Here is a 13,761-nt window from a genome sequence, read left to right as displayed (position 1 = left end):
CCTGCATCACAACTTCCACAATAAAACCCCAACATCAATGAGTTCTACCATGGCAAACATCACTTCCTCCTTCAGATTCCACTCTACGCTGGCTGCTGACAAACACACAGTGTCCTCATCAAAGCCGAACACTGCAACAACCACTGCCAAGTTTATGTGTGTGGTGCAAAATTGTAGGTGTGAGCTAACACAGAGCTGGGCTTGAAAGCTGCAGAGCGTACGCCCTGGGGTTTAATACAGCTTTTTATTGGCAACTTGTGTTCTGCTTGGGAGAAGTGTATAAGCAAAGGCTGCTTAAAGGCAAGATGGGAATGGTTCTCCAGGTCTCTAAAGCTGAGAGTAATAAATTTTATCTGTCTTGTGGCACAGGAACTTCTTGTCCACTTGCTTCTCCATTCAATCAAGCACTGCAAGAGAGAGAAAAAAAGAAATACTTAGTACAGGCCTAACAATCTCAACTTCCTTGTCCCAAAGCCTTCAGGCATCCTAGCAGGCTTGATCCAAAGTTTTGCCACTCTCCCCCTCTTTACTGTGATGCATTACTGCAGAAATGTCTGCCGTAAACATTCTCTTCACTCATCCCAAGTGCTTCAAAGTTCCTACCCCAGCATCCCTTCATCAAGGTACCTCAGCAGTTCCCTTTGAAACCACTCCCTGGCCTACCTCAGCCATTCCCACCGAAGCCTCCCCTGACCTCGTCCCCTCCCTGAGGTAACTCGGTCGTTCTTCCTGAAGTCCACTCGGCGTCAGCCCCTCCCAGAGGCACTTCGGCATTTCCCAGAAAAGCTTCTTCGGCGCCGTCCCCTCCCTTCTCCCGCGCGGTTCTTCAGCGCTTCCCCTGAAGCCGCCCCCTGGAACATCCCCTGCCCGCGGCACCTCAGCCTTTCCCGCCGATCCCCCCGGCGCTGTCCCCTCCCTCCCGGAGGTAGGGCAGCCCCGCCCCTCGCGCCCTCTAGCGGTCCCGTCCTCGCCCTCGTCCCCGCGTTCCCCGTCGCGATCCGGCGCTGTCCCCTCACAGCCGCTGCCCACTGCGGGCTTCACCCTCACCCCGCCGCCCGCACCTGAGCCCCGCACGGCGCTCATCCCGTGGCTCCCTTCTTTCACGGCTACTCGCGTGTTTCCCGTCTCCCTCGGGGCCTCTCTCCCGCCCAGGGCCGCGGTGCGGCGGCTGGCGCAGCACCCGACACCTCCCCATGCCGCCCGCGGGCTGGCTGCCCCTCGCCCTCCCCAAACCACCTCGTCCCTCCCGCTCCAGCCGCGCCCTCAGCCGGTGTCAGGGCGGCCCCGCCAGGTCTCCCCAGCGCTCTCCCGCCCCTCACAGGCACTGCTGCCACCTCGCGCTGCCGCCTTAACTAACAGCAGGCGCTACGGAACCCACGCGCTGCGCACCTGTGCCGTTATGTACCCGCCCATCCCGCGTACGAGCCAATCGCGTCCAAGCCCAGCACCAGGCCCCGCCTCCCTCCGTGTCCCGCGCGGGGCGCGTGCCCGCTCCCCCGGCAGGCGGGAATTGGGTCTCGGGTTGCTCCCCACCCGGGCAGAGGCGGCCCCGGGACAGCCTGAGCGTGAAGGTGCCACCGTCTGCACCACAGTGGGAGGGGAGGGGTCTCGGGACAGCACGAAACGGCAGATTTTGTGCCGTTGGCACCTCCCAGGTTACAGGACTGCATCCTTCCTGCTGGTGCAGCTCAAGCATCTTTCTTACCGCTAATTGCATGGCAGTCAACACTTGCAAAAATTCACTTTGGATTATCTTTCTGCACCGATCCAAATTGAACCACACAAAGTCAACTTTCAGCCCTATGTTGGATCTAACAGGTCCCTACAAACTGTCCAAAAACTATTTACAAACTACCTACCTACCAATTTTCATCCCTTCACATCCACTTGCCCTCTTACTCTCTGTACTGCAGCTCACAGGCACGCCTATGCAAAGTCAGACTCTCTTCCTGCATCATAATCCAGCATCAGCAAATACCTGCGTGAAAACCCTCACGCTCTCCTGGAGAGTCCACCCTACTCTAACTGCTGACAGAGACACGCTGTCCACTCCACAGCCAAAACACTCCCACTGCTGCAGAGTTAAGATTGCATGTGCCAATTACCTTGTTCTTTTCCACCTCATCTGAATGTTCCGTCTGCCTTGGGACACCCCCAGTCCCTGGTGTAGGGCTCATCCTCCCCCTTCTCCTCCCCAGCTGCAGCACTCCCAGTGTCCTCCACCCAGGCCCCAGGTGAGAAAGGCAGCTGGAACACACACAGTCCTTGCATACAAAGTGCTCGCTTCCATGCTACTAAATACGGAAGTCTAAAGGACAAGATGGTCAGAGATGCTGAAATAATTACAAGAGGGAAAACATGAGGTGAAACTTAGCACACATCATGAAGCCATGTAGCTAGAGAAAACGATCTCATTGGTTGCTGAGCCAAGTATACATGGCTTTAGGCAGTGTCCCACTCAGATCCTTAGTGCAAGGAGAAGAGAGCACCAAAGACCTCATAAATTCCCCAAAACAGTAGAATTGAACCATGAATTAGAACTACAAAGCATTTCATGGTTAGAAAAAGGTCCAATCAATCAATAGAGAGCAGACACTTGTTGAGAACTAAAGGCAAATCTGCTTGCCAGACCTGAGAGCACAACCTCTCCAGAAGCTCACCAGCCACTGCTGAAGCACTCCGGAGAGGAACTTATTTTTCCAGTTAGAGATGATACTGGGACACCAGCTATAGACTAACTCTCTGCTGAGCAGGACTGGAAGCTCAGCTCTGGAGGTTTTCACTTCCCCACCCCTACACCTTTGCTGGAGGACCAGGACTAAAGTGTTCAGCTCTAGAACATAACTGGCTTGTGGCTGGATTTTGAATAGTCCTTTTAGTTTTTTTCCAGGACCTTAATAATTGTCACAGAGGTTTAAGGTTTCCCAGATGTCTCATTCTTGAGAAGCCTCGTACAGCAAAGTTCTAGCACTACACAATATATTATAGTCACCCCTTGCTGCGACTAAAACAAAAAAGACACAGCCATGGATAAATAAACACCAAAGTTCCCATTTTCTTATTTATGGTGCTATGTTCATTCTCTTGGCGATAATCCATTTTTGGCAGACTCCCATGCAGCTCATACATAAGCATTTGGTTCCCAGTTCCAGACAACATGAGCTGAGCTGGAGGTTATCCCTGGAGATTGCATGAGAGTGAGAGGATGGGAAAGTGGTGGTGGCAATACTAACCAACTGTTAAACATCAGAACAAACACCTAGACTTCCAGGCAGAGTACCTTGGTGCTGATTAAGCTGCTTATTCTGCATTTGGAAAATTTTCCCAGCACAGTGTATTAATACAGACATGTTTTCATTACCTTTCATTTAAACCAAGTCTTCTCTATCTCCATTTTAGCATCAAACAACTGGATTTACTCTGCCTTTGAATTACTTGATATCATTCTCATTCTAGGAATGTGCAGAAGCTAAGATAGCAAACCACCTCATGAGAGACTCGTTGAGGAACTAACACAAAAGGTGAAAGCTGCTATCTGCAGACCAAGGGGTAGAAACTGCACCAGTGAGCACCCCTCTGTGTCTCCAATCCATCAAGATAAATCTATCTGAAGAGGAGAAGCTGGAGAGGGAGAGAACTGCATCTTAGACAGTACAGAATGAAATTGAACTTGTTAGGAGAAACTTGTTTCTGTGTTGTACAACTTAAGAATAAGTATAACATAAACGTTTGTGTGTGTATAAACAAATACTAACACGTTTCCTAACACACGAGAAAGCTCTCTTGCATTCATGTACCTGTGCAATGGCCCTTAGTGAGGATTTCACTGGCTGGCTGCAGACTCACACTGAACAGCCTGTGTAACCCTGGCAGAGCAGAAAGAAGCAGGCAAAGGACCTTTACAAGACAAGGGTCATTTTTCCTCTTCTCAGAATAGAACAACTAAATATGCTTGAACTCTTAGTCTGATGACGAATAACCTTTACTATCGCTCTGCAGGGTGTTGTTTTCTTAAACTTCCATTGCAATACATGCAGATGTGCACATGCGTGTGGGTGCATATACACCCACACATCTACTACAGAATTCTCTATTGGGTTCCACATCAACTAAAAAGCATTAGAGCCTGCACTTCCAACCTCCATTCCCTCTCTAAACTTGAGTTCTTGCAAGCATCTTTCCCCCTGGTTTTACCCAGGACATTGTACATGGCAGTCTCAGCTTGCTGAAGCAAATGGGGTCTAGAATGGGACGCCTTCATGTCCCATGGCTCCCACTGGTCTTGAGCACTTCTGCACCAGTGAATCTCCAGCAGCCACACAGCTGCCATAGCCCCAATTCCAGTAGGGCCTGTCCAGCCTTGGTGAGCCCTAATGTGACGCAATGGCAGTGAAAGAACAACCAGAAGCTGGCTAACAGCTCCAATGCAACATCTCTGCTCAAGCATGTGCTCACAGGAGCTGTTTGGGCCAACCTTGTGCTCACATTAGCAAAAGGAAAGTCCATCTTTGAAACACTATGGGCAAGAATGAGCAACCAGGTAGGCATCACACCTAAAGAAGCACAAGTGCCCTAAGGGCCTGGCTTGAAAGCAAAAGGTGCATCCTCCTGTGCAATGCAACAGGCTCTGGCATAGCAAACAACCAGCAGGACACTCCCAGAGGTGACCCATGCTTAGAGAGCCAAGCAGCTTCCTTCAAGGGGCTCAAAGAGCAGCTTCCTGTAGGCTGGAGTGCTGTCAGTGCTCATGGCATGGTCTTTGGTTACAGGCTGCTCCTTCATCACAGATTTAGCACAGCCAGCAGAGGGAAGAGCACACACTGCCTGTGTCCCATGGCATATGACAAGCAAACATCTGCCAGCATCACTGCCAAAGACAAAGCAGGACTCATAGATCAAAGATTTCTTCCCCAACCCAGCTATCTGACAGATGCAGGTGGGTCCCTGCATAATACCCCTAAGAATACAGCAGGTTGCAAGCTCATTTCGAGTAAGCGTGATGAGAGGAAGGAAGGCTGATCACTCTTCTTCGGTTTGTTTCTGAAGAGGGCAGAGGCTGGTTTTTAAATGCCTATTGGGAAGGCCTTTTCCTCTGAACCTTTCACCCTAGCCACTGGCTTTTCAGACAGATTGCTTGCTGCTTTATTTCGGTATGTCTATGCACAAAATGAAGAACCAGCTGGTATGTAATGTCTTATACAACTAGAGAAAGTCATTACACCATAAAGGCCTTTCTAGTAATCAGGAATGCAAAGGAAAAAGTAACAGGAAGAATCACAAGTGAGAGATGAGACTTCCCATGAGCTTTGTTAACAGAAGCAAGCACGGTGGAAATCAGCATCACTATGTCCACCTCCCTGGTGGAGTACCATCATTCATGTAATAGGATACTAGTAAAAGAAGGTCTCTGTTGTGAGATTGTTGCACTCTCACTGACCTTGCATTCTGCACCAGCACTTTTTAGAGAATTTAATCTCTGAAACATCAGTGAGGCATATGCTCTTTTCAGTTTATTCACAGTAAATTTTGCAACAAAATATTGTGTGGTTTAGTTAACTATTATTTGTACTTCACTGCTTTCCATTTGCTCACTGATTACAGGCTTATGAGTTTAGTAAAGTTCTGGAACTCACTATTGAGGCCACTTAGTTTTGCTGGGTGGCTTCCACGTATTTTATAGCATGTTGCTCTTGGCTACAAACCAGCACAGGACTGCCTTGTTTGGGAAAGCTTGCTGGGAGCATCATTGACCTTTTGGACTTTCTGGGTGCACCCCACGAGATTGGTGTTCAAATCTCTCGGCAATCTGGGTGCAGACTCTTGCCCTCCGAACTGGGGTGCAATTCAGCATCTGAGATCTGTGGGATGCTTTGAGGGCTGCAGCTCTATTGTTCCAATTTTTGCTGGACCTCAGCAACCCTGCAGAAGTCAACGGACCAGATCTGTCTCTCAATATTTTCCCGTTTCCCCCACAAACAGCCAAAATCTAGAATTGTCTATGAACACATGAACTTGTGGAGCCGTGTGGCAGCACAGCACCACACGGAACAGGGAAGTGGCAGTGTGATGGGCAGGACGAGGGCAGAGCACCAGCAGAGCCCACGCCAGGTGGTAGCGGGTCCTTCCCCTCTCCCATCCCCGCTCCCCTCCCCGTCACCGTCTGGGGAGCCGGTGACTCAGCTGGGAAGGCTGGTGGGCTCGCACCTTCCCCGGGCTCTCTGCCCCGGCATCTCCGAGGTGCCTCCCGGGCACGGCCACCGGGCGGCAGCAGCGCTCCGTCCTCCCACCGCCCGGGAGGCATCCGCTTGTGAACCGTGGTGGAGGGGCTGCCGTGTGCTTTTCACCCCGGCCGGATAACGCCGTTTTCCCATCTAGAACACCTTGTTGGTTGGTCCTTCCACAGGAGCAGAGGTGGCCCAGACCTCTGATGCCCACACAGCAAAGCCTGTGTATGGGGACAAGTCTCTACTGCTGTCCCAAGGGCCCCCAGGCTTTGGGGATGCTGCCTTTTCCACAGGGGTCCCCCCAGTGCCAGGCAGGTAATGGGTGCAGACAGAGATGGCACTTCTGGGCGACAGCAAACCATCTCATCCACTGACTTTTCCCAGATGTGCTCATGTCAGGCCAGAGGACAGCAGGAGCGGGGCACAGGCTGGACCACAGCCCAAGCAGGCGTAGTACGATTTGTGAACCAGAGTTAGGCTGGTGAAAATTTCATTTACTGTAACATAACCTGGTTCTTTCTCTTGTTCAGTACAGAGAGGAAGCAGATTATTGCCTCCTTCAAGCCTTGTCCCTGCCTCCTTTAATTTCTCCTGTGGCCAACACAAATTATCTTCTTCTGGCTGAGAACACACCTTGCATTCCTTCCTGTTTTCCTCACTCCCTTCTGAATTATCTCAAAATTTGCTCCCTCTCTGAGGGCACAGTGCACACTGCTGAGCACAATTCTCCTGCTAGTGCCTTCCCGGTGTCAGGGTGACTTCACATAGTGACCTCTGCTGCTCCTGCTGCCACAGGTCGAGTTTTGTTAGCTTATTTAGCAACCTTCTGGCACTGCTGACTTGGGTTCAGCTGCAGCTCCACAAGGCATCCTGGGCCAGGCAGCGCAGGACAGCTGCCTGGGGACTTGCTGCCCGGTCCACTTTGTGCAGCTGGTCCTGTCTACATGGCCTCCTCCTCAGTTGGCTCCTACTGCCTGGGACCACATTTCCTAGCAGCCAAAAGCACTGAGAATCTTGGTCCCATCAGCACTCACCTCCCACACCAGATTGGTGTTGTCCTCTGCTAAACTCAGTCAATTACTGCCTACTCAGTCACCCTGGTTAATAAAGACTATATGGACAGAGCCAGCACTGCCTCAACAGGACCCATCCTGTCATTACCAGGACAGAGCTACAGAGACATCTGCCTACTAGGTGAAAGGCAGCCAGTCTTCTTCAAGAGCTAGGCAGAACACTCAGCTGTCAATCGTGCCTGAGGACAAGTGCAGGTGTTTGGAATGAAGGGAGTGCAATTTATTCCACCTGGGAAAGCTTTTTCTGGCAGTTTGCTGCTCCCTGCACATCACCCACATGCTGCAGTGTGAGGAGCAGACACATGCCATGGAGGGCAGTACCACAGTACCCACCAGCAGCCACCTGCTGAAAGTTGCCAGGGACTTTGCAGTTAAACCATTACATGTTGAGAGGGGCTGGTCAAGAGACCTGGGGAACACTTCCACCTCTCAGGGCCTTCTGGCAGGGGCAGGCAATGCAGATATCCCATGCAGATAAGTTAGGGAAAGTCCAAGGGCTGGGGCTGGGGGGATAAACCTGGATTAGCAATTCAAACCTATATCCTCAGCACTGGTTAACTGTCATGTAACTCATATCTGGCCAGGGGAACTTGCCCTGTCAGTTCCTGTCATGTCTGGAGCAAACTAGAGATCAGACACAATTTGATCAGGGACATCCAGAGCAAAACCTTGCGCATCTCTGATGCTGCAAGAGTATCCGTCTCCCTCAGGTGTCAACTACTGACATTTTGGTGCTGGTTTTACCAATAGTCCCTGGCTAAGATTAACATTAGCACCCACATGCTGAAGAGGAGAGACCCTGTCCCCAACGGTGAAAGAAATGTCCGTGATAGATCCAACAGCATCAGGGGAAGAGCTGGGTCCCTGCATCTGAGGGCCTGACACCTCCTGAGACCAAGCTGTGACCCTCCTCTGCAGAGCTGCTATCTCACCAAGTTACTGTCCCAGTGGCATGGAACACCATGTTCTGCCCAACAGGAGCAGCAGCAAACTGACCTTGGGTTTGCCCACATTGTTTCCTGGTGCTGCAGTTTGCCCCTGTGCTGACTACGTGGCAATCCAGCCCCAGGGCTCACACTTGCAGCCCTGCAGCATCACCTCTCTCCCCACACAGACAGAGTCACCCTTAGATGTATCTGGCATCTTAGGTGCATCTAAACCTGGGTGACACCATGGAGCAGGAGACAGTGTGGCACTGCACATGCCACCCAAACTGGGTCAGATCTGCCACTAGGAGGTGCCATTTGCCTAGGTCCCTGATGGCACTTCCACGGTGCTGGCAGCAGGGGATGCTGAGAGGATGGTCTCAGCCTGAAGAGAAGGCTCAGAAGGTGTGGGCTGCAGGTGTGGGAAGGAAGGCACAGAAGGCCTGAAGGAGTAGAAAGGACAGCCGAAATGATCAGAGCAAACTGCAGCCCGACCGAAGGAGGGAGGCTGCAGAACCACAGAGGCCAGGGAGGGTGGGGAAGGGCACTCAGCATGCCGGCTCCTTGGCACCTGGCCTGCCATGTCTGATGTGGGTAGAAAGACACCAAAGAGCACCAGTGCTGGAGAGAGGGTGGCAACACAAAGACTGCTGTGTTCCTCTGCTCCCCATCCCTTTCTCCCCCTCCCCTCCCAACTTATTTACCCGAGTTCAGAAGACAGCCTCACAGTCCCGAGGGGCTGGCTGAAGTGCCTAGGGGTGGGCTGTGAGGTCATCTTTAATGAGGGCAAAAATCCAGTGTCAACAATACTGCCCATTGTATGGCCCTGTTTAGACAATACTGGCTGGGTTCTTGCTGCTGGCAGCCTGAGGACTGGGAGCAAAGCCTGTTTGGGGTAACAGGAGGAGAGGAGGATGGGCAGGGGTAATGACACTGAGCCAGGCAGCAATGGGGCAAAGTGTAGAGATAAGCACCCTATCTCAGTCATCAGCCTGTTATCAGCCTAATTCTTGGTGCTGATAAGATTACTGCACCAGTGACAGGGAATCTAGCCATCGTGGTCACAGCCTGGAGGCATGGCCCATCACCCCACTTACATCTGCTTTCCCTCTGACCCTGGCAATGGGACACCAGTGATTTCTGCTACCTTATTGCCTCCCTCTAACACCACATTTCCACTCAGCAGCAGTGGGGTAGCAAAGTGAGCATCAGCTGCTTCTTTCAGCCCTAGCTCTTCCCCAGGCAGTTGTGTGAAGGCAGCTGGGGGTTTGGCCACTGCTGTTCTACTGGGAGCTCCCAATAGCAGCTGTTAACTGAGCTGCTCAGGTAACCCATCCTGAATTTAGTCATGCTTTAAGGCTGAGGATGGAACAGGGGATCTTCAGGAGTTTGTAGGATCCACTGAATTTATAGAGCAGCAGATGATGTTTTAAGGAGTGGGGGAAACATGACAGAAAACGAGAAAGATGATGCCAGTTCTTGTAAACTTAAATCTCACTTTTGTTAAATGCCATGATATCAGACTTCTCAAGTTGCAGTTTCTGTAACCAGGTGACCACACAGGAGTCAGCTTTCCATTTCAAAAGGAAAGCCATTTGCTACCTCTCCTGGCCAAGGCAGAGCATGTGAAAATATAACACAGGGTCACCAGATCCCAAAAGAGAGCATGGGGCAGAAAGCAACATTAAACAAGGGTGGAGACCCCGTGAGCTGGCGTCTGATCCCTTGGCATCTGGACTCCTGTGACTGACAATCCTGAAAGAGCTGCAGCTGCCATCACCTTATCGTTCAAGCAGGCATAAACTCTGAACTCCTGTAGTCTGAGGAAGGTCTTGTCCCAACTCATTCTGTAGCCATGGGCCACCACCTCATTTCTCTGCAACACTTAACTGTGCCCAGAAGTCAACCCTGTCAAAAGCAGGGGGAACAGTATCCTCTGAAACTGCTGGCAGCAGTGATGAGCCGCACTGGTGTTCATTGGCTTTGCACAGAGGGCTCGATGCCTTTGAAGGGCAGATTCTTCAAGAGAAGAAGGAAGAGGAAGAAAGGAGGATCAGTGAAATGACAGAAAGCCATCTCCTTTTCATCTCCTCGGATGAAAAGCCCATGACATAATTCTCCTACCCTTAGAAAAAGCTCTAAACCTGAAATTGCTTCATACTTCTTCAGAAAAACAATGCAGAAGATGCAGAAAATAATTCTAGGAGAATTTTTGAAAACTTTTCTTTGTAGCAGAGGGGAAGGGGTAGTGGCTGGCTCTTTCCCCAGTTTTCAGCCAATTCCCTCCTTATTTCAATCTCTTTTTTTTTTCTTTTCTTTTTTTTTTTTTTTTTTCAACTTCAAGTTGTGAAATAGAAGGAAAAGGAGGAGACAGGGAATGCTGTTAAAGAAAATAAAAATAACATGAAACAAACCTTGCAAAAAGCCCTTGCAGCAAGCCTTTCTGTGTGTGTGGCTTTTTCATTATTTTTGGAGGGGGTAACTGAGGAGATTCACTAAAATTTCCAAGATGTCAACACCAGATGAAATCTCCTTGCAAAACTTACTGCTACTTGGAAAAACAATACTTTTTTTTTCTTTTTTCCGGGCGTGGAGAGTAGGGAGGAAAACGTTTTGGTGAAACATCCTTAGCTTGATGTTTTCCTTCTGCATCCTAGCACTGTGGAAGCAAACCCAGGCTGGTTAGTGTATCCTGGGAGAGGGATGCAACCGTTCTTTCTCACCTGGGCTCTGATCACAGACAGTGTCTTGTGATAAACCCCACTGCTGGTTTGTGCCTCTATTTGCCCCAATCTTGATAAAAAACTTTGAGACTCTCTGACAAAAAGTACTCTTCGAGAGCTTTTCACTAGCACAGTGCCTTGGCTGGATCATGAATCTGTGGGAAGGACTTCTCAGGAAGGTGGAAAGAGTCATACATTAGACCATGCGTTTCTAAATAAATCCCATGTTGAAGTTCACGGACTGTGCTGCCCATGGCATGGCTCTGCCCATCACTGCCCCGTGCCATGGCCCCGGCATTGCATCAGCTCATTTGTGAAAGATCATGACCTCAGGCAGCAGTCACCAGATGCAGAAGAATTGAATTCGTTTCCTTGGGGACAACGTCTGAAGACAAATCTTTGCTAAGCAGTGTCAGTGAACTCCACCAGCAACATACTTCTGCTGAAGGCTCAGCTGGGCAGCTCTCCCTGGATGGAGACAAAAGCCTGTCTGGAGAGATACAAATAAGAGCAGAAAAAGCCCAGCTTAAGCTGTATCTACACTAGACATTTCTGGTTTCCCACCTGGGCTGACCAGGGATCCCCCTTTTTGTCTCAAGCCTTGAGCAGCAGAGCTGGGGCAGGAGTCTGCAGCAGAGACTCAGATGGGCAGGGCCCAGCTGTGGGGCCAGGGGTGCACAGGGTGCTGTCCATCGCCCCGACCATCAGCCCTCCATGGGAAGAATTCTGGCTGGGGTGCTGGCCATCGCCCCGGCCAGCAGCATTCCATGCACGGTGCAGCCAAGCCTCCAGGCAGCAAATGGCCCAAATGCCTTTTGACAGGCAAGGCTGCAGCTGCTGCAATTTAAACACTGGAAAAACAAACTACCCTGAGCACCTTGACAAGAAGTTAATGCCTGAACCTCGTGGCCACATTCAAGAGCATTAACCTGTTTCAAAAGTGATCAAAATGCCAGCTTGAGAAACTGACTATGCTGTGAAAGGCCTTCCTCAGGGCTATGTTTACTGCATAAGACTTGAAACCTGCCTGGTGAGCACAGCCCCAGTGATGGTCAAGATCCATCTCTCCCTCTGTCCAAGAAAAAATGTGGTGTTCACCTCCCAGGATAACATGCAGGGGAGTGTTCAGAAAACTTAGTCCTGTTGTGCGGGAGCAGCCAGCTGTGGTGTTAATTTTAGAGGATGACTAAGACTAGCTGCTCTGTAAGTTCCCTCTTAGCCTTCCACTGCATCTGGGGAAAGAGACCGGTGGGAAAGGAAAGGGCTCTGGTGGGTCTGAATATCTGAAAAATGGCAAACCTTAAATCCCCAAAAGCCTTATTGTCAACCACCAGCAGCATTTCCAGTTCTCCCCCTGGTTCATGGCACTGAGATTATTTTCCCCATGTGGCATGAGCTGCAGATTTTTTTTCTCCATGTACTACCTTTTTTTCATTATTTATTTATTTATTTATTTATTTGCTTTCTGTTTTTCTTTTGGAAATAGCAGGAGTCTGATTTACTTAGGGTAGTTTTTAGCAGTTCATAGTTTTTTCCAATACTCACATAGAAAGTAGGTAGAATCTTTAATTAAAACAACATTTCTCCCCAGTGTTCAGTAACCCTCAGTGTTGCTAACCAAATAATTAACAGGGAGTCTTAAAAGGAATGGTTAGAAGTCCCTCTCTGACTCATGTCAGCTTTCACCATCTAGGAACATCTTCTGACGTGGGTTCTCTGTTCTAATACTGTGTCTCAGAAAGTAGGCAAGGCTTGAGTTCCTAATGTAAAACTAAACCACAAACTCTTCTCAGACCTCTTTATCCATCACAGTGAAATGAAAAAGGAGACACCTATTTTCCCCCCTTTGCTGGACACCTCTAAATCCAGCGAACAAATGTGCTACTGTTATTTTTCATTGTCATTTTTCCATCCCAGTGAGTACAATGCAGCTCACTTTTGACAGCTTCCACTGACTCAGCCCCACTATGTCAGAGCAGGATCAGCCCAGGGACAGACCCTGCAAGATCTTGGTTGTCTGTCTGCACCTCCTGTGGTCGGCTCCATCACTACAGGATAGCTGCCTGGCCAGGATATGTGTGAGAGGATACGGGCACACTTCAAAATGGCTTTTGACATTCCTGTTCTGCTCCCAGAATGACTCATGTTAGCAGGGGGCAGAGACTGAACACGGGACACACCATTAGTGGGGCAAGGACCTGAAACAGGTCTTGACCAGGGTGAGGGCACTACAGCACACCAAGCCTTGGTGCTAAACAGATGAGGGTGCCTGACGCAGTAACCACATGGTGGGGTTAGGAGAGCTGCCTCCAGGCTTTGCCACTGGCAAAGTTTTATTTTTAAGAACTCTCTTTTTCACTTTTAATGGTGAAGGTTTCCTTGGTATAGAGCTTGGATTTTCCTGTTGCTGGCATTACTGGCTAGCGAGGAGGTTGTTATGGAAAACAGCTGATAGTAAACCGAGCTGCTCCTTTTTCCTTCCGCCCTCCACCAAAATCAACTGTTCTGGGGGAAAACGGCCAGGATTCTTTTAAAGACATTACAGCCAACATTTTCCAGACTGTTTTTGCATATCAAGATGAACACCTACAGAGATATACATGCTTACCCAGACGTTATGGGTGTGTTTTTCTTTGCAGAGATATATGATTTATTTACACATATATATATATCATGCTCCCCATAAAGCCAGCCTGTACAGGGCAGATGTTTTACCCCGAACCCCCTCCTTTTGCCGCCGCATCCACAGCCATCTGGGGAAGGGGTGCGGGGCTCCATCGCTGCTCCCCGGCACCCCACGGGCGCCTCTGATTTC

Source organism: Streptopelia decaocto (assembly GCF_964273445.1).
Source record: "Streptopelia decaocto genome assembly, chromosome: 5".
Taxonomy (NCBI): Eukaryota; Metazoa; Chordata; class Aves; order Columbiformes; family Columbidae; genus Streptopelia; species Streptopelia decaocto.
This window is presented reverse-complemented; position numbering follows the sequence as displayed.